This window comes from Pogona vitticeps, chromosome 2, assembly GCF_051106095.1.
Source record: "Pogona vitticeps strain Pit_001003342236 chromosome 2, PviZW2.1, whole genome shotgun sequence".
Taxonomy (NCBI): Eukaryota; Metazoa; Chordata; class Lepidosauria; order Squamata; family Agamidae; genus Pogona; species Pogona vitticeps.
The window spans coordinates 269,231,013-269,251,281 of record NC_135784.1 but is presented as its reverse complement, the minus strand read 5'-3'; the positions used below and the strand labels follow the sequence as shown (position 1 = coordinate 269,251,281).

Genomic DNA, 20,269 nt, shown 5'->3' with positions numbered 1-20,269 from the left:
GGGGGTGGGGTCCTCTCCCCTCTTTACTTACATTCTTCTTCTTCTCTTGGAGAGCCCTCCTTTGTCTGTCTAAGACTCTCTTTTTTTGCTATTTTGTTATATTTCATATTAGGAAGCAATTCTTCTACTACATGGATGGCCAAAGTGCAATTTCAGGGTCACTTGCAACCTAAGCCTGTTTTGGAGGGCCCTGAGCCTATCAGACCTTCCCACCACCTACCTCCAAAATGGATTTCACCAGCAAAGAAAGAGAGGTCGCTGGAATATACTGACTAAGATAGCGATGAGGAAAACATTAAGCATGGGATTTTTGGATTTTTTAATTTTATTTTTACACTACAAATCTCATAATTCTTCATTCTGGGAGTTTTACCTGGTAAACATACCTACAGACACCTGAGTATGATTTTGCTGGGGAAGAGACCTAATTATACCCTGGTGTCCTGTTCAGAAAGAAAGTTCCTGGCTAACAGTGGAGCAGCTTCATTTTTTTCAAAGGAAAGTAGGTCAGAGTTAGGCCTCAAAACCTTTCTAGCTAGGCCTTTTTTCCAGGCTGAAGTCCCAGGAGGGAGAATTATGGGATTTGTATTCTAAAACAAGATCCAAAGGTCTCGTGCCTAGAAAACATATTTTTCAGGGTTTCTCTGCTAATGCTGATTAGAATATCTGGAATATATTATGAACATCTGGAAACAAAAAGGATTTCTTTAAAAATATTTAGGGGGATACTACTGACTTCTGGTATTCTTCCATTGGATTTTTACAGCTTTCACTGTTGTTCCAAGTGTTGCTTTTAATCTACTAAATAGTGATCATTGAATCAAGTACTTCATCTTGAATTAAGCACACTCTACAACTTAGACCATTGTTTTGCCTCTCTTCAGAGCTGAAAGGAGCAAAGAGTTTGAAAAACCATCTCCTCCCTGCATGGAATGTGAAATCCTGTTTCAAGAGTGATCTTGTCGCGTAACCTGACTCAGATACCCTTTTACTGATTCAGCCACAATGTTTCATTTGTGAGCTTCACATCACAGCTTTGGCAGACACCCAGATGTTCTCCACTGCAGGCTGCTATTTTTCCTTTAGCTTACCAAAAATAGCCATGCATAGATTTAGTGTCCTCAAATTACTAATGCTTACAGGCAAGCGTGTTGTCAACTTTCTGCCGGCATCCAGAGCCTGCTGTGGGTTGACAAAGGATAAAGATGAGCGCGAAGACGAGATACAGTACAAATTTACACACTGAAATGTCATCCACTTTTTTACGAAGTGTGTGGACTCTTTGCTCCTTTAGATTGGCAGCTGTATTTATTTGACTCTCTTCAAGGACATTCTCATGTCTTTTCTCAGTAGTGACAGCTGAGATGGTGGTCCTGCTGGCATAGCTTCATGTACAGCAAGGAGCATGAAGTCTGGAGCTTTGCAGAACCATCTTTAATCTAAAGCAGGATTGGGTAACCTGCATCCCTACAGATGTTGTTGGTCTTTGTCTCTCATCAACTCCAACTAGCATGGTCAATGGCTAGCACTGAAAGACACTTGCAGTTCAACAGCTTCTAGTGAGCCCCTGTTTTCACAGCTCTAATCCAGCCTCTCCACCTTCCACATAGCAATCTTGTGAAAAAAGTGTCACTTTCCTATGTTTCTTAGATTCTCCAGGACACCAAATAAATTCATGGCTGAAGAACAATTTGAAAGTGCACAGAAGCCAGTTCCTCTCTATCTATCTATCTTTTCTCCTGAGAATTCATGGTCATTCAGCAAAAATGATTGACAGCAGTTTCAGGAGAGAAAACATGGAAGTCTTTCACATAACACATAAATAATAGGATGGCCACAAAAGTGGTTAGACAGATTCATGGACAATAAATCTCTCCACAGTTAATAGTAAAGATAGGTGGGAAGGAATATTCTACTGAATACTACTTGCTGTAGAAGGGCAGACGTCAGGGTGACTTTTGTATTCGTATCCTGCTAGTGACTTTCCAGACAGTGTCTGTCCACTGTTTAAAGTAGAAAGCTGCATTTACAGTCCTTTCCATCAAATCCAGCAGGGCTCTCCTTTTTAGTCAAAGTCAGAGAAACCACTTGGCAGTGGCAGCTCTCTTGACATACATAAATAATAACCACTGGAACATTTAGTCAAATAGGGGAGTGAGGTACTGATCAAAATTATCCACTGGAGAACCACATTAGGACACTTTGACCCATAACACGGTAATACAAAAATAAAGATGACAATCGAAAGAAGGCTGAATCCATTGGCCTGCTAGCAATGACAAAAATATACCGATTAAAATCCTTCTAGTCTTGAAACTGACAAAAAACTGATCTCTCTTCTGGTTTATTCCAGCAATGAGACTAGGCTTTGTGGCTGTCTTTTCCTCCTCTTTTTATTTACATTTGTTTTGTGTCAAAGCCATTTGTTCCCTCACAAAGAAGCAATACAATAACAGGTGGGGCATTAGGGAGGGAGAGACTGTGAAGAAAAGTCATAATGATATTATGAAACTTCACTGGCTCTGATCGTAGGATTTTACCTCAAATAATTGATTTTACTAATAGGTGGTTTCAGAGTTGCTATGATGAAAGAAAAGCAACTATTAATACATTTCCTGCTACCAAAGATATTCTCCCCTGTTACTGTTTAACAGTTGTTTTTGTATAGGAGTTTCTGACAAAACCATAACATTTGCATAAAGGCAAGACCTCGAGAGAAACTGCCAACATGTTTTATTCACTTTTTTTTTTCCTAACAAAACATGTTCAGTGTTCTTTCCATAAGCCTCAAAAGTGAAAAGAAGCAAATCCAGAAACGTTATGGTGCTCCCGCAGATGATGAGGCTGGTTGAACAAAATGTAATCCTCCTAATCAAAACCAACTTTCTGGGTTCAGAATAGACTGGCTGAAGTCAATTTGATTGGAATCATGATTAAAATCATTAAGGAAAAAGGTTAATCTGCCCACCATTTACATTTAAATAAATCAGGATTCCTATTGGTGTTTGATGTATTTCCTAAAGACAGATTCATCCTGGTGTACCTTTCATGCTTTATATGCATAAAATTGTCCCCTTTGGCCCCTTTGGGCTTTGCCCAGTTCTTTCCTCTACCCATAGATGCAAAATGAAGAAACATTCTGAAACACCTTTGAAGGAGGATGCTTACTTTTCTTTTTCCATTAAATACTGTCAAATACTGTATACTGCTGGTGGCAGATAGACCCTTTTAAATCAGTAGAAAGACACATGCTTAAGTAGCTGACAAATGCTAGCACCCTGAGGGATTAGGGCATTCTGGTAGGAGATAATACGACCCTAGCTATCCTGAGTGTCACTTGAAACAATAACAATAGAAAAAGAGAGGCTAGAAGAAACCTCGCTGCAGCACAGAGAACTTTTTAAAAAAACATTATTTAAACGAGAAGGTAACGAATGAGATAAATGCAAGAAAGACCTGACAAAGCTATTTTAGGGCCTGTCCAGACAAGGGTATTTGGAGCAGTCTGTTTCTCACTTAAAAGGTTCTTATCTTTAGTGAAGTCTGTTCTATCTCTCACTTGAACAATCCGTTCACACTGAAGATGTTTATTCTCCTGTGAGGAGCGTCCACACAAGTCTTTGAATTGCCAGTTTCTCAAGTTTACTTATGAGTGGAAAACAGAGGGAAACAGTGGTGGGATGAGGTCACAGTGGTGATACTGGTCTAAGGGGAGAACATCGAGGACAGGTTTGGGGAGATGAAAGCAAGGTAACCCTCACTTTTCCCACTGTTCTCCTTTGCTGGGGCTCTGCTGGGGGCTGCCGGCTTTGTGCCTGGCCTTGTCCATGGAGCTGACTAGTCCCTTTCCCTGCCTTTTACAATGGCTTCAGCGGATTTCCTTTCCTATAAAAAAGAAAGTAAAATAAGTGGCATATCAAAGAAGCAATGCATCAAGCTAGTGTGGTATTAGAACTGTGCTGCATCAGTTACTATTTTAAAAAAAACAGAGGAGGAAGTTTCTCTGTTCTCCCTTTTAATGTCACAACTCATCAATTATGTCACAGGGTTATCACCTCTGACAACACCACACACAGCTCCACGGGGCTGCGAACTAGCCATCCACACAGGCTATGCAATGGAATAATGAGGGGTGTGTGACAAGCCATACCAAAACCCAGAAAACCCTGGCCCTGTAACAGAAAGGAGCAGGATAGGCCCTTAAAAAGGGAGGATGGGTCAATCTAAGTAGAAACACATGTGGCCGCTGTAATTTGGTTTGAACCAAACCTACCAATAGTGATCTAAATATTGATTTATATTTCCATGTAGACAGGGCCTTAACTAGTTTTGAGACTACTTTTTAAAATGCTGCAGCTGTAATGGTGGCTAATGATTTGCTGGGATCTTGAAAGAATAACTGCATTTAATTACATTTAAAGTAACTTTCTGAACCCAAACCTGATGTTACTCAATTGGAAAGTGAAACCACTGCTATCACAAAATACTTGTATCTAACATTTAGAGAAGTCTGTTCATTTGTACCCTCCCAACTCCCAAGTTAGATTACTCTCCAGACACTAATCTTACTGTATGCCATTAAGGACTGTCTTGGAATTGATTTAGTGTTCCTTTTCCTTTACACTTCCTGAACCTCCTACTAATACAACAATAAACTCTGAAGTTGTTGGGGCAGTGAGGTATCCACTAACACTGATTTAATCCAGACAGATGACCAGAAATACTTTGAGTGGATTGTCTCCAGAGGAAATCCTTGAGAAGAGCTATTGAATACAACTCATGAATTCCACTGACATGATAGACTAGCAAAGTCAAATCTCTTCAAAGGTGTGGGGGGGAAGCATGATTACTTGAGGCAAGATTTCACTCAAACCAATCAAACTGTTACTTTGGGAAATCCTAAATTTGTATTTAATGTCAGTGTGTCACTCAAAACTTTCTTACAAGAATAGGGAGAAGATTATCTCAATGAGATAAACTTTAATGCTGGTTTAATTGCCTAAGTATGTGATTACTGTACATGTTTGAATCTGTGATAGCCACTGATCATCACAATTATACTGACCACTATTAATTCTTCATTTCATTAAATTATTTCAAGAAAAACCTTTCATTGCCTAGAGAACTGAGGTTCCAAAATGCCAAAGTATCAAGTGATTATTATGGAACAATCTAGAAAAGGTAACATTTCTGGTGATGGTGAAGCTCAATGGTTTAGACCTCTGGCTCCAGAGCCAGAGGTTAGGAGTTTGATTCTCCATGGTGCCTCCTGCAAGAAAAGCCAGCATTTGTAGTCATGGACAAGCTAAAGAGTCCCAGGGAGCCCCCAGAAGAAGGGAATGATGATACACTTCTGAGTATTCTCTACCTAGAAAACCCTGGAAAAGGATTGCCATAGGTCAGAATTGACTTTACAGCATTATTATTATTATTATTATTATTATTATTATTATTATTATTATTATTATTATTATTATTATTATTATTATTATTATTATTATTATTATTATTATTATTATTATTAAAGAATGAATAAAAGTAGGTTATTTTCTTATCTGCAAAACACCAGAACTTGTAGTACAAAATACAGTTGATTGGCAACAAGTACCAGAAAAAAAAAAGGAAATATTTGATTGTATAAAAAAATTCTAATGAAATTGACTTTTGAAATTCATTGTTACAAGATATTGTGATGGACACAGCTATATATGGCTTTCAAAAAATAATCTATGGAAAAATGTATTTGTCAATGTCAATCAGATATATGCTTAAATCCAGTTGGTAGTCTTAACTAGCAGACCCGCTGGATCACTGAGGCAACACTTAAATTCTACTGATACAAGGAGTCTTCTCTTCTGTTAGTTAGATTTTGGGCATGATCACTGGAGAAAGGAAGGCTCACGATAGTAGTAGGATAATGGTAGCTCTCATCAAACTCAATTTTGACAGGTGCCACGCCCCCTTTTGGGACCCTGGACTGGAAGGGGAGGGACTTCCGGCGCCTAGGCTGGACCCAGGCCCCTTCCGGCGGAAGGGGTGGTCCGAACGGTGACGTCAGGGGTTGTGGGGGTCCCCATGGGCCTATAGGGGTCTTTCCCTAGAGTCCGGGGTCCCCCGTGACCCTAGGGGTGCCTGAGGATTGGACCCCGAGGGGTTGTGCCACCCCACGACCCCGTAGGCCAATGGGGAGCGGTTGGAGGTCCTTGGCTAGAAAAGGGGTGGTCGTAGACCATGTCTCGGCTTGCCCCAGCCCCCTGCGTGACGTCAGGGATTTCGGGGGGGCCCGTGAGCCTATAGGAGCCTTTTCCTAGAGGCAGGGGTCCCCCGTGACCCTAGGGTGGCCTGAGGATTGGTCCCCGAGGGGTTGTGCCACCTCCGCGGCCCTGTGGACCAATGGGGAGCAGTTCAAGGGGTTTGGCTAGAAAGGGGTGGCCGTAGGGCATGCCTCAGCATGCCTTTAGGCCGCTGGGGGCTGAAATTCACACCAGGGATTTTGGGGGCCCTTCTGATATGCTGTAACAGTAAATTAAATAATTAGTCCTTCTAAATGGGAGACAATTTTAAAGCCATGGTTAGTAAACAAGAACAGCAAGCTTCTTCTCTTACGAATGATTTTGTGGATCTTCTGATATACTGTAACAATACATTAAATAGTAAGACCTTCTAAATAGGAGACAATTTTAAAGTCATGGTTAAAAAACAACAACAAGCCTCTTCTGTTATGAATGATTTTGGGGACCTTCTGATATAGTGTAACAATAAATTAAATAATTAGACTTTTCTAAATAGGAGACAATTTTAAAACAATGGTTAAAACAAACAAACAAACCTTTTGTTACGATATAGCTGTTTAAGCCTTTTTCACGATTTCTACTCTTATGTTATATAGAAACTAGGATTTCTCATTGCAACAAATCAAATTTACCCCAAGGGCTTCCCTTGAGAATGTGCAGTAACAAAGGTTGCAACTTAAAGACCTGTTTGTAATTTGCGGAAGGTTGGGCGAGGCTGAAGGGGGTTTGGCTAGAAAATGGGTGGCCCCAGGGCATGTCTCGGCAAGCCCTTAGGCCGCCTGGGGCTGAAATTCCACAGCGGTGATTTCAGGGACCTTCTGTGCATGCTCACAGCAGAGACCGGGACACTTGCACCCACCCCAAGGTTGCTACCAGGGGCTTGTGGGGTTTTTCATGCCCCCTGTGCCCCCTCCAAGTCTCAGAGAGAGCTTGCCTGAAGACCCAGAAAATCTGAGAATAAAATGCAGATCTGCAGAAGCCCTATTCCTATTTACCACAAAGCCAAAGCAAACAAAAGTGCAAGAAAGTCAGCCTGCACCCTGATGGGGGTGTGTGTGTGATGAGGAGGATCTTTATTTTATTTATTTATTTGATTTATACCCTGCCCATCTGGTCTAAAAGACCACAATACAAAAAAACACACACAAACAGAATACAACAATAGAATAGAAAATACATAAGGAGAGAATAAACAGAAAAGTCAGATATTAACTGGAGGGAAGGCCTGAATGTATAGCCATGTTTTTAATTGACTTTTAAAAGTGCCCAAAGTGGGGACCGCATGGATCTCAGGAGGGAGATTGTTCCAGAGGCGAGGAGTCACCACCAAGAAGGCCCGGTTTCGTGTCCTTTCCTTCCGGGCCTCCCTCGGCGTTAGGCTGCTCAACCTCACATCCTGGCTCGTGCAGGTAGATCCACCATATTTATGTGTGGCTGCTGTTGTACCTGGTCATAATAAATGAAATAAATATACCTTCTAGTACCACTATCAAAAGCATCAGTGTTTTTAGAGTGTGTTAAGTTGTATTTCCACAATGGGTGCTCAAAGATATTGAAGATTTACCAAGTAATATTTCTACATTGTCACCTTAACCAATTTCCAACCTCTCTGGCTCCTTCTGCAAAATACAAAAATAAAACTCACTTAGGAGTACACGTTTATAATAGGTTAAAACAATTATTTATTGTAAGGAATCAGCGCAGTTTGGCTGTGAGGTGAAAAAATAAGTCCTTTCTGTTTCCCAATGAAAATCTGTGGACAGCAGGATCACTGAAATTTCAGACACTTGAATGCAGATTTAGTAGGTAGGCATGAAATAGTAAGGAGCAATAAGTAGAACAGTACACAATCCCCCCATGCTTTTAGTAAAATGACTTTAATACTCTCCAAGTAAAAATGTTTTCCACATGTTTATACCCAAGGAAGATTCCTAGAATCTCTCTCTCTCCCTGTGTGTGTGTTAAAGCCCCTTTTGATTTTCCAGGCATCCTTCATAGAGCTTTGAGCCATAGCCTTCTCAACATCTTTCACAAACAGAATCGTCAAGTTAAGAAAGTCAAAGTGACCATCCGCCCTCAAATGCCTAGAGACTTTTGAAATAAGCTTGCAACTTAAAAGACCATGTGCCACCAATCTTCAACATCTCCGGCTCCTTCTGCAAAATACAAAAAACACCCACTATGAAGTGTACATTTTAAAAAAAAGTTAAAACAATTATTTATTGCAAGGAATCAGCACAGTCTGGCTGTTAGGTGAAATTTCACTGAGATTTCAGACGCTTGAATTCACATCACAATCAGGGCTGCTCAGGACCAAATAGGTCCAAAGCCGAACTGTCAAAAGGGTGCTCCAGAGAGAGCTGCGAGGGAGTGCTAATAGTTTATGAATTAAACTCAGTTTCAATACTCAGAATCCTCAGTGCTGAAAAAAGTGTTAAGAAATTCTAAAACGTTGAGCTTGCTGAGGATGTCTTGCCTGCCTGGCATAGTTAGTCCATTTTCCTGCAACACAGAAAGGGAAAAGAAGGGTTTATTTCTTTGCACATCTAGTATAAGTGAAACTCTAACCATGGCACATGTAAAGCAAAAGGCTACATCGTTTTTGTTTTTTGTCTGAATGCAGTCAGAGGGTTAGAGCAGGTCAATATACAGCTATGGTTCTCAACCTTAGTATTGGTACACCCCAAGGAGATGTGCTGAGGCCTCTGCACCATGCCCAATATACATAGGTTTGTATTTCTGCTTTTAACAGCCATACCAGTGTTACGTTCACAGAGGATACCACAGTAGGGTGCCTCATACTGGAGGAACTGTACAGGGCCCGTTGTCTTTCAAAAGCACAAAATACTCTAAAGGGCACCTCCCCTCCTGGACATTCTTTGTTTGAACGACGGTCATCAGGAAGACGATATAAATCTATTAAAACAAGGACAAATTGATTTAAAAACCATGCATAATGGGAACTTGAGTGTCTTGTTATGCCCAACCTGTAACAAGGTTCCCAATAATTTAGAAGGGATGTTTCCAGGGAGGCCGGCATGCAGGGGGGTAAGCTCCCTAAGAGCTGTACCACCTCTCTTCTTTTCTATAAATATTTTCATTTAGGAAAAATTGCAGGCTGGGGCAATGAACCTGAATCTCACCCTCCCTGAAACATCAACCATGTAGTGCACAAGATACACAGCCCTTCTCCCCTACACCCTGTTCTGTGCCATTATTAGCACTTTTCTACCACAAGCAACAAAGAGATGTTTATAGTTTTGTTTTAAGTCATGGTTTCTATAGTTTCATCCTGAAAAGAGGTTTGAGACATTTGAACCCACATCAGAATCTGGTCAGCTCAGGACCAAATAGGTCCAAAACCGACCTGTCAAAAGGGTACTCCAGAAAGAGCTGTGAGGGAGTGCTAATGGTTTATGAATGAAACTCAATTTCAATATTCAAAATCCTCAGGGCTGGAAAAAAATGTTAAGAAATTCTAAAGTGTTGAGCTTGCTGAGCCTGTCCACTTTCCTGCAACACAAAAAGGGCAAAGAGGGGTTTATTTCCATTTTATTTTTCTGAGCACAGTCAAAAGGTCTATCTAATAGCAGCAGCAACTTTGAATTTCCTGTTTGGGGATACAGATCCCAGAGACCCCAAACCAGCGTGGCTGTTGTTCTGTGAGATGTAGTCTAAATTCTGAATTAATATAAATAATAGTCACAAATACCTAAAAACTTCAGCAGCAATTTATGTTGGAGTTATTTTAGCCTCATATGCAGCCTTTAGTAGATATGATGGGAGATACCTTTCTGGGGGTGAGGTGACTATCAGTAACCAAATATTCCTGACCATGTCTCCAATATCAAAGAGGACATCTCTTTATGACCAAATGTTCCTGCCCTGTCTCCAATGGCATCTCTTTGTTTAAGTGACTTTCCCCCTCTTTTTAGTCATTTTTGAAATTGTAAATAGTCTGTTGAGGCCCTGTTGTTCAAAGCATGCTTGTTTTTAGTTTTCTGATAGCTGTTCAACTGTAAGTAAATGAAATCTTTTTATTTTGTCTCCTGCTAATGTTTCAATGTGGGTTACTGCAGTGGGGGTTACTGAGCCTGTAGGGGCCAGCTGATGAGCAAAAGGGGGGGGGTGTACTAACCTTGGGGGAACTTGAAGCTATTCAGTTTTGTCAAACCTTACAATTAACCTGAGCAGATAGAGTAATTTAACCAAAAAAACATTGAAGCTGCAAAATACAAAACAAGACCAAATTGATTTAAAACATTGCATAATGTGAATTGAGTGCTTTTGCAGCCTGTGGTAATGCACCTGAAATTCTCCATCCCTGAAAATATCTACAGTGCAGTTATAGTGTGCCCTGAGACCTGTTTGCTAACCTGAATATTCAGTTATATAGCAGTCACAGCAAGGAAACTTCATTTTCATGACATACAATACTTTTACATAACTAAATGTATTAACTAATTGTATCATAGTTAACTTACTCAACAAATGTCTGCTAGACATAACCTGTCTTAACTAATGTGGGCTTTAAGTCTCAAAGGACAAGCTTCTCCCGCTTCTGAGATTATACATATTAGTTTGCTTTGTTTGGCTATTGGTCTTCAGAATTTAAGCATGCAGCTCCTTGGAAGGCTAGTTTCACAAAGTGTGTAGGATTGTTTTAATTCTTGAACAGAATGGCATCTTTTCTGTGCAGGCCTCTCCAGGAAGTTAGAATTCAAGTTAACTTTTTAAAAAAGTTGAACTAATGTCACCAGGAAGACGATATAGAACTATTAAAACAAGGCCAGAAATTCCCTGGGAGTGTGACAGCAATGATAAACCATCTCCTTGAACATTTCTCATATTATTAGGGTTGCCACATTTCAGAAGCATCAATTTTTCGGGGGTCAGCATTCTTTATGGTCCAGCTCTCACTTCCATACATCGCTACAGGAAAAACCATATTTTTGACTATGTGGCCCTTTGTTGGCAAGGTGATATCTCTACTTTTTAAGATGCTTATTTGCATTTTCCCACATTCATGGGAATTTTGTTCTGTTTTAAAGGTGTTTGGGAAATGCCTAGACAGTGTCTGGATTCAGGAATGGTGTGGATTGGGGCATTTTCTAAAGAACACAGGACAGGTTGGCCCCAATCTGTATAATCCCTTTATTTGTGTACAGCGGGGGTTGGAGGCTTCTACACAACATAACTCAAAGATAAAATAACACAGAAATCATTCAAACAGGTATTACAGCTATTCTTAATAATCTCTTATTTCTTAATGTACATTCTGTTAGACTAGCATCCCTGAAAGGTAATGGAGAATGTTAACACAGGACATGTCCAATAGCTTTAGGAGACAATGCTGTGCTGAAGATCCAGCAGATGAGAAGCAAAAGAGGCTGGCAGATATGATGGCAAAATGTCTGAAAATAGACAGGGTTGAGCACAAAGAGTAGCATGCCTATCCTATACCCCCATCAGACACAATACCTCCAGACAGGACTGTTTTGCACCAGCCCTGAGACTAGGCACCAAGAATTTCTGCCCCACTCATTTTAAAGGGATGCAGAAAATATTAAAACAAACACAAAGCAAAACAAAAACCTTCCACTGTGCAGAATGTTACTTTTAACAGTGGAACTTTTGTGTGTTATTATATTGACAAAAACAATAGAAAAATTTAAAAAAGATCAAAGACAAAAACATTGTGGCATTGTGGCCTCTTAAAGACTCTCTGCTAAAGTTGCAGCATGGCCCTAACAGAACTACAAAAAATATCTTTTGATAGGGGGGGCATTTCTTTCAAAACATTTAAAAAACAATAGGGGGCACAATTAAATAAAGCAAAAAATGTTTCCTCATGTTCATTTGTGTTATCTCAGAGAAACAGACCACCCCTCCCCCACGTGCTCTGTTGGGCCATTTAACCTTCACTATGCCTTTGAAAAGGGAGGGGGACTCTTCCTTTGAAAAAGCAGGGACAGGCATTCTAAAATCTTAACATTCCCCCATCCCCACCCCCTTCCCAACCATTGCATAATGCTAAAAAACTTATTTTCCAGTGGCCCAAATAAAATGGCTGCTCTATTTCTTCCCAGCCCCCCCCCCCCCATTCAAAAGCACGGATCTTACCTCAGCCTCCAACAGCCATGTGGGGAAAGGAAAGAGATGAACGACCCGGGGTTTTTTAAAACCCACAAGGCCCCTTAGAACAGCCTATCAGCAGGCTCGTATCCATAGGCTGAGGCTGAGGAGGAGGAGCTGAAACAAACAGTTAAACTACTACAAACAGTTTTTGGACTACAGATCCCAGAATGCATCTGGGCTAGACACAGGGACTAGCCACTTTCATCATTACATTCAAGACAGCAAACCCCCCCTCCCCCCAGGTTTCTCAGACAGCTATACAATAATGGAATAGTGAACATGTTGTAACAGGCCTTGCAGCTTAACTGAACTGTAGATTGGAACAGGCGAACAACTCACTGGGTTTGCATTAATTATACAACATTAGTTATGTGGTAGCCCTTGGAGGGAGAATTTACATCCCATTTGCAGAGCACATGGATCTGATGTAGGTGGTTCTGTTCCTAGCATCTCAGGTTATTTAAAGAACGTGTATGGAGAAATGGATATGTCGAGAAAATGTACAGAGATAGGCTTAAGGTCAGCAGTGGAAAATATTTATTTTGAAACTTACATGGAAGTGCATGTATATTTCTAATGAATTAGACTTTACAGGTTCACATATCCTAATTGTGGTTTCAGTTGTCCTATATAGACTAAAAAGCCAGAGATATTTTCTTGTATTTAAATTTTTATTGCTTTAAATTCAGTCTAATATTTAGACCCCTGAACGATTGTGCAAGTAGATAGCAATTAGAGGGATTGTTCTTTTTAAGATTTAGTAGGATAGGAAAAATTTGAAGGACAGCTGTATTGATATAAGGAGGATGAATGGAAAGAAGGGGATTTTGGTCATATACTGCAAGATTCTGCATGGATTGCAGAATAAACCTTATATTTAATATATTGATGACATCTCCGCATCAAATTGTGTATCTACTGTCTACCGTAGGTTTCCCAGACACACACATTGCATCAACCTCGAGAAAAGTCAAACATTAACGCCGTAGAGAAGCTCTATTCATTCAGCAAAAACAAGATTGTGGCGCTGATCATCAACTTCTTATAACAAAACTCTGGCAAAGAAAGCTGCAACTACTGTACATTTACAATAGTTTCATACGCTAGCAAGATTATGCTCAAAATCTTCAAGGAAGGCTTCAGCAGTATGTGGACTGAGAAGTCCCAGAAATAAAATATGGATTTGAAGATTTTGAGCATAATCTTGCTAGCGTATGAAACTATTGTAAATGTACAGTAGTTGCAGCTTTCTTTGCCAGAGTTTTGTTATAAGAAGTTGATGATCAGCGCCACAATCTTGTTTTTGCTGAATGAATAGAGCTTCTCTACGGCGTTAATGTTTGACTTTTCTCGAGGTTGATGCAATGTGTGTGTCTGGGAAACCTACGGTAGACAGTAGATACACAATTTGATGCGGAGATGTCATCAATATATTAAATATAAGGTTTATTCTGCAATCCATGCAGAATCTTGCAGTATATGACCAAAATCCCCTTCTTTCCATTCATCCTCCTTATATCAATACAGCTGTCCTTCAAATTTTTCCTATCCTACTAAATCTTAAAAAGAACAATCCCTCTAATTGCTATCTACTTGCACAATCGTTCAGGGGTCTAAATATTAGACTGAATTTAAAGCAATAAAAATTTAAATACAAGAAAATATCTCTGGCTTTTTAGTCTATATAGGACAACTGAAACCACAATTAGGATATGTGAACCTGTAAAGTCTAATTCATTAGAAATATACATGCACTTCCATGTAAGTTTCAAAATAAATATTTTCCACTGCTGACCTTAAGCCTATCTCTGTACATTTTCTCGACATATCCATTTCTCCATACACGTTCTTTAAATAACCTGAGATGCTAGGAACAGAACCACCTACATCAGATCCATGTGCTCTGCAAATGGGATGTAAATTCTCCCTCCAAGGGCTACCACATAACTAATGTTGTATAATTAATGCAAACCCAGTGAGTTGTTCGCCTGTTCCAATCTACAGTTCAGTTAAGCTGCAAGGCCTGTTACAACATGTTCACTATTCCATTATTGTATAGCTGTCTGAGAAACCTGGGGGGAGGGGGGGTTTGCTGTCTTGAATGTAATGATGAAAGTGGCTAGTCCCTGTGTCTAGCCCAGATGCATTCTGGGATCTGTAGTCCAAAAACTGTTTGTAGTAGTTTAACTGTTTGTTTCAGCTCCTCCTCCTCAGCCTCAGCCTATGGATACGAGCCTGCTGATAGGCTGTTCTAAGGGGCCTTGTGGGTTTTAAAAAACCCCGGGTCGTTCATCTCTTTCCTTTCCCCACATGGCTGTTGGAGGCTGAGGTAAGATCCGTGCTTTTGAATGGGGGGGGGGGGCTGGGAAGAAATAGAGCAGCCATTTTATTTGGGCCACTGGAAAATAAGTTTTTTAGCATTATGCAATGGTTGGGAAGGGGGTGGGGATGGGGGAATGTTAAGATTTTAGAATGCCTGTCCCTGCTTTTTCAAAGGAAGAGTCCCCCTCCCTTTTCAAAGGCATAGTGAAGGTTAAATGGCCCAACAGAGCACGTGGGGGAGGGGTGGTCTGTTTCTCTGAGATAACACAAATGAACATGAGGAAACATTTTTTGCTTTATTTAATTGTGCCCCCTATTGTTTTTTAAATGTTTTGAAAGAAATGCCCCCCCTATCAAAAGATATTTTTTGTAGTTCTGTTAGGGCCATGCTGCAACTTTAGCAGAGAGTCTTTAAGAGGCCACAATGCCACAATGTTTTTGTCTTTGATCTTTTTTAAATTTTTCTATTGTTTTTGTCAATATAATAACACACAAAAGTTCCACTGTTAAAAGTAACATTCTGCACAGTGGAAGGTTTTTGTTTTGCTTTGTGTTTGTTTTAATATTTTCTGCATCCCTTTAAAATGAGTGGGGCAGAAATTCTTGGTGCCTAGTCTCAGGGCTGGTGCAAAACAGTCCTGTCTGGAGGTATTGTGTCTGATGGGGGTATAGGATAGGCATGCTACTCTTTGTGCTCAACCCTGTCTATTTTCAGACATTTTGCCATCATATCTGCCAGCCTCTTTTGCTTCTCATCTGCTGGATCTTCAGCACAGCATTGTCTCCTAAAGCTATTGGACATGTCCTGTGTTAACATTCTCCATTACCTTTCAGGGATGCTAGTCTAACAGAATGTACATTAAGAAATAAGAGATTATTAAGAATAGCTGTAATACCTGTTTGAATGATTTCTGTGTTATTTTATCTTTGAGTTATGTTGTGTAGAAGCCTCCAACCCCCGCTGTACACAAATAAAGGGATTATACAGATTGGGGCCAACCTGTCCTGTGTTCTTTAGAAAATGCCCCAATCCACACCATTCCTGAATCCAGACACTGTCTAGGCATTTCCCAAACACCTTTAAAACAGAACAAAATTCCCATGAATGTGGGAAAATGCAAATAAGCATCTTAAAAAGTAGAGATATCACCTTGCCAACAAAGGGCCACATAGTCAAAAATATGGTTTTTCCTGTAGCGATGTATGGAAGTGAGAGCTGGACCATAAAGAATGCTGACCCCCGAAAAATTGATGCTTCTGAAATGTGGCAACCCTAATAATATGAGAAATGTTCAAGGAGATGGTTTATCATTGCTGTCACACTCCCAGGGAATTTCTGGCCTTGTTTTAATAGTTCTATATCGTCTTCCTGGTGACATTAGTTCAACTTTTTTAAAAAGTTAACTTGAATTCTAACTTCCTGGAGAGGCCTGCACAGAAAAGATGCCATTCTGTTCAAGAATTAAAACAATCCTACACACTTTGTGAAACTAGCCTTCCAAGGAGCTGCATGCTTAAATTCTGAAGACCAATAGCCAAACAAAGCAAACTAATATGTATAATCTCAGAAGCGGGAGAAGCTTGTCCTTTGAGACTTAAAGCCCACATTAGTTAAGACAGGTTATGTCTAGCAGACATTTGTTGAGTAAGTTAACTATGATACAATTAGTTAATACATTTAGTTATGTAAAAGTATTGTATGTCATGAAAATGAAGTTTCCTTGCTGTGACTGCTATATAACTGAATATTCAGGTTAGCAAACAGGTCTCAGGGCACACTATAACTGCACTGTAGATATTTTCAGGGATGGAGAATTTCAGGTGCATTACCACAGGCTGCAAAAGCACTCAATTCACATTATGCAATGTTTTAAATCAATTTGGTCTTGTTTTGTATTTTGCAGCTTCAATGTTTTTTTGGTTAAATTACTCTATCTGCTCAGGTTAATTGTAAGGTTTGACAAAACTGAATAGCTTCAAGTTCCCCCAAGGTTAGTACACCCCCCCCCTTTTGCTCATCAGCTGGCCCCTACAGGCTCAGTAACCCCCACTGCAGTAACCCACATTGAAACATTAGCAGGAGACAAAATAAAAAGATTTCATTTACTTACAGTTGAACAGCTATCAGAAAACTAAAAACAAGCATGCTTTGAACAACAGGGCCTCAACAGACTATTTACAATTTCAAAAATGACTAAAAAGAGGGGGAAAGTCACTTAAACAAAGAGATGCCATTGGAGACAGGGCAGGAACATTTGGTCATAAAGAGATGTCCTCTTTGATATTGGAGACATGGTCAGGAATATTTGGTTACTGATAGTCACCTCACCCCCAGAAAGGTATCTCCCATCATATCTACTAAAGGCTGCATATGAGGCTAAAATAACTCCAACATAAATTGCTGCTGAAGTTTTTAGGTATTTGTGACTATTATTTATATTAATTCAGAATTTAGACTACATCTCACAGAACAACAGCCACGCTGGTTTGGGGTCTCTGGGATCTGTATCCCCAAACAGGAAATTCAAAGTTGCTGCTGCTATTAGATAGACCTTTTGACTGTGCTCAGAAAAATAAAATGGAAATAAACCCCTCTTTGCCCTTTTTGTGTTGCAGGAAAGTGGACAGGCTCAGCAAGCTCAACACTTTAGAATTTCTTAACATTTTTTTCCAGCCCTGAGGATTTTGAATATTGAAATTGAGTTTCATTCATAAACCATTAGCACTCCCTCACAGCTCTTTCTGGAGTACCCTTTTGACAGGTCGGTTTTGGACCTATTTGGTCCTGAGCTGACCAGATTCTGATGTGGGTTCAAATGTCTCAAACCTCTTTTCAGGATGAAACTATAGAAACCATGACTTAAAACAAAACTATAAACATCTCTTTGTTGCTTGTGGTAGAAAAGTGCTAATAATGGCACAGAACAGGGTGTAGGGGAGAAGGGCTGTGTATCTTGTGCACTACATGGTTGATGTTTCAGGGAGGGTGAGATTCAGGTTCATTGCCCCAGCCTGCAATTTTTCCTAAATGAAAATATTTATAGAAAAGAAGAGAGGTGGTACAGCTCTTAGGGAGCTTACCCCCCTGCATGCCGGCCTCCCTGGAAACATCCCTTCTAAATTATTGGGAACCTTGTTACAGGTTGGGCATAACAAGACACTCAAGTTCCCATTATGCATGGTTTTTAAATCAATTTGTCCTTGTTTTAATAGATTTATATCGTCTTCCTGATGACCGTCGTTCAAACAAAGAATGTCCAGGAGGGGAGGTGCCCTTTAGAGTATTTTGTGCTTTTGAAAGACAACGGGCCCTGTACAGTTCCTCCAGTATGAGGCACCCTACTGTGGTATCCTCTGTGAACGTAACACTGGTATGGCTGTTAAAAGCAGAAATACAAACCTATGTATATTGGGCATGGTGCAGAGGCCTCAGCACATCTCCTTGGGGTGTACCAATACTAAGGTTGAGAACCATAGCTGTATATTGACCTGCTCTAACCCTCTGACTGCATTCAGACAAAAAACAAAAACGATGTAGCCTTTTGCTTTACATGTGCCATGGTTAGAGTTTCACTTATACTAGATGTGCAAAGAAATAAACCCTTCTTTTCCCTTTCTGTGTTGCAGGAAAATGGACTAACTATGCCAGGCAGGCAAGACATCCTCAGCAAGCTCAACGTTTTAGAATTTCTTAACACTTTTTTCAGCACTGAGGATTCTGAGTATTGAAACTGAGTTTAATTCATAAACTATTAGCACTCCCTCGCAGCTCTCTCTGGAGCACCCTTTTGACAGTTCGGCTTTGGACCTATTTGGTCCTGAGCAGCCCTGATTGTGATGTGAATTCAAGCGTCTGAAATCTCAGTGAAATTTCACCTAACAGCCAGACTGTGCTGATTCCTTGCAATAAATAATTGTTTTAACTTTTTTTTAAAATGTACACTTCATAGTGGGTGTTTTTTGTATTTTGCAGAAGGAGCCGGAGATGTTGAAGATTGGTGGCACATGGTCTTTTAAGTTGCAAGCTTATTTCAAAAGTCTCTAGGCATTTGAGGGCGGATGGTCACTTTGACTTTCTTAACTTGACGATTCTGTTTGTGAAAGATGTTGAGAAGGCTATGGCTCAAAGCTCTATGAAGGATGCCTGGAAAATCAAAAGGGGCTTTAACACACACACAGGGAGAGAGAGAGATTCTAGGAATCTTCCTTGGGTATAAACATGTGGAAAACATTTTTACTTGGAGAGTATTAAAGTCATTTTACTAAAAGCATGGGGGGATTGTGTACTGTTCTACTTATTGCTCCTTACTATTTCATGCCTACCTACTAAATCTGCATTCAAGTGTCTGAAATTTCAGTGATCCTGCTGTCCACAGATTTTCATTGGGAAACAGAAAGGACTTATTTTTTCACCTCACAGCCAAACTGCGCTGATTCCTTACAATAAATAATTGTTTTAACCTATTATAAACGTGTACTCCTAAGTGAGTTTTATTTTTGTATTTTGCAGAAGGAGCCAGAGAGGTTGGAAATTGGTTAAGGTGACAATGTAGAAATATTACTTGGTAAATCTTCAATATCTTTGAGCACCCATTGTGGAAATACAACTTAACACACTCTAAAAACACTGATGCTTTTGATAGTGGTACTAGAAGGTATATTTATTTCATTTATTATGACCAGGTACAACAGCAGCCACACATAAATATGGTGGATCTACCTGCACGAGCCAGGATGTGAGGTTGAGCAGCCTAACGCCGAGGGAGGCCCGGAAGGAAAGGACACGAAACCGGGCCTTCTTGGTGGTGACTCCTCGCCTCTGGAACAATCTCCCTCCTGAGATCCATGCGGTCCCCACTTTGGGCACTTTTAAAAGTCAATTAAAAACATGGCTATACATTCAGGCCTTCCCTCCAGTTAATATCTGACTTTTCTGTTTATTCTCTCCTTATGTATTTTCTATTCTATTGTTGTATTCTGTTTGTGTGTGTTTTTTTGTATTGTGGTCTTTTAGACCAGATGGGCAGGGTATAAATCAAATAAATAAATAAAATAAAGATCCTCCTCATCACACACACACCCCCATCAGGGTGCAGGCTGACTTTCTTGCACTTTTGTTTGCTTTGGCTTTGTGGTAAATAGGAATAGGGCTTCTGCAGATCTGCATTTTATTCTTAGATTTTCTGGGTCTTCAGGCAAGCTCTCTCTGAGACTTGGAGGGGGCACAGGGGGCATGAAAAACCCCACAAGCCCCTGGTAGCAACCTTGGGGTGGGTGCAAGTGTCCCGGTCTCTGCTGTGAGCATGCACAGAAGGTCCCTGAAATCACCGCTGTGGAATTTCAGCCCCAGGCGGCCTAAGGGCTTGCCGAGACATGCCCTGGGGCCACCCGTTTTCTAGCCAAACCCCCTTCAGCCTCGCCCAACCTTCCGCAAATTACAAACAGGTCTTTAAGTTGCAACCTTTGTTACTGCACATTCTCAAGGGAAGCCCTTGGGGTAAATTTGATTTGTTGCA

At 40.3% G+C, this 20,269-nt stretch overlaps 2 long non-coding RNA genes across 6 annotated transcripts; one reads left to right on the top strand and one right to left on the bottom strand.

Annotated features, from left to right (window-relative positions):
- Positions 1-7,351: 7,351 nt before the first annotated feature.
- LOC140706566 (uncharacterized) lies at positions 7,352-13,570 on the bottom strand. Of its 3 annotated transcripts, XR_013542199.1 has the most exons (4): positions 12,417-12,939; positions 9,052-9,209; positions 7,858-8,795; positions 7,352-7,739 (listed from the first exon to the last, which is right to left on the bottom strand). It is a non-coding gene; the product is annotated as an uncharacterized LOC140706566 (long non-coding RNA). The 3 variants fall into 3 exon arrangements; XR_013542197.1 differs by having other exon boundaries at positions 7,352-8,795; positions 12,417-13,523; XR_013542198.1 differs by lacking the exon at positions 9,052-9,209 and having other exon boundaries at positions 7,352-8,795; positions 12,417-13,570.
- An 81-nt stretch (positions 13,571-13,651) lies between these two features.
- Positions 13,652-19,824, top strand: LOC140706023 (uncharacterized). 3 transcript variants are annotated; one of them, XR_013542196.1, is made up of 4 exons: positions 14,238-14,760; positions 17,967-18,124; positions 18,381-19,318; positions 19,437-19,824. It is a non-coding gene; the product is annotated as an uncharacterized LOC140706023 (long non-coding RNA). The 3 variants fall into 3 exon arrangements; XR_013542194.1 differs by having other exon boundaries at positions 13,676-14,760; positions 18,381-19,824; XR_013542195.1 differs by lacking the exon at positions 17,967-18,124 and having other exon boundaries at positions 13,652-14,760; positions 18,381-19,824.
- The last annotated feature ends 445 nt before the right edge of the window (positions 19,825-20,269 follow it).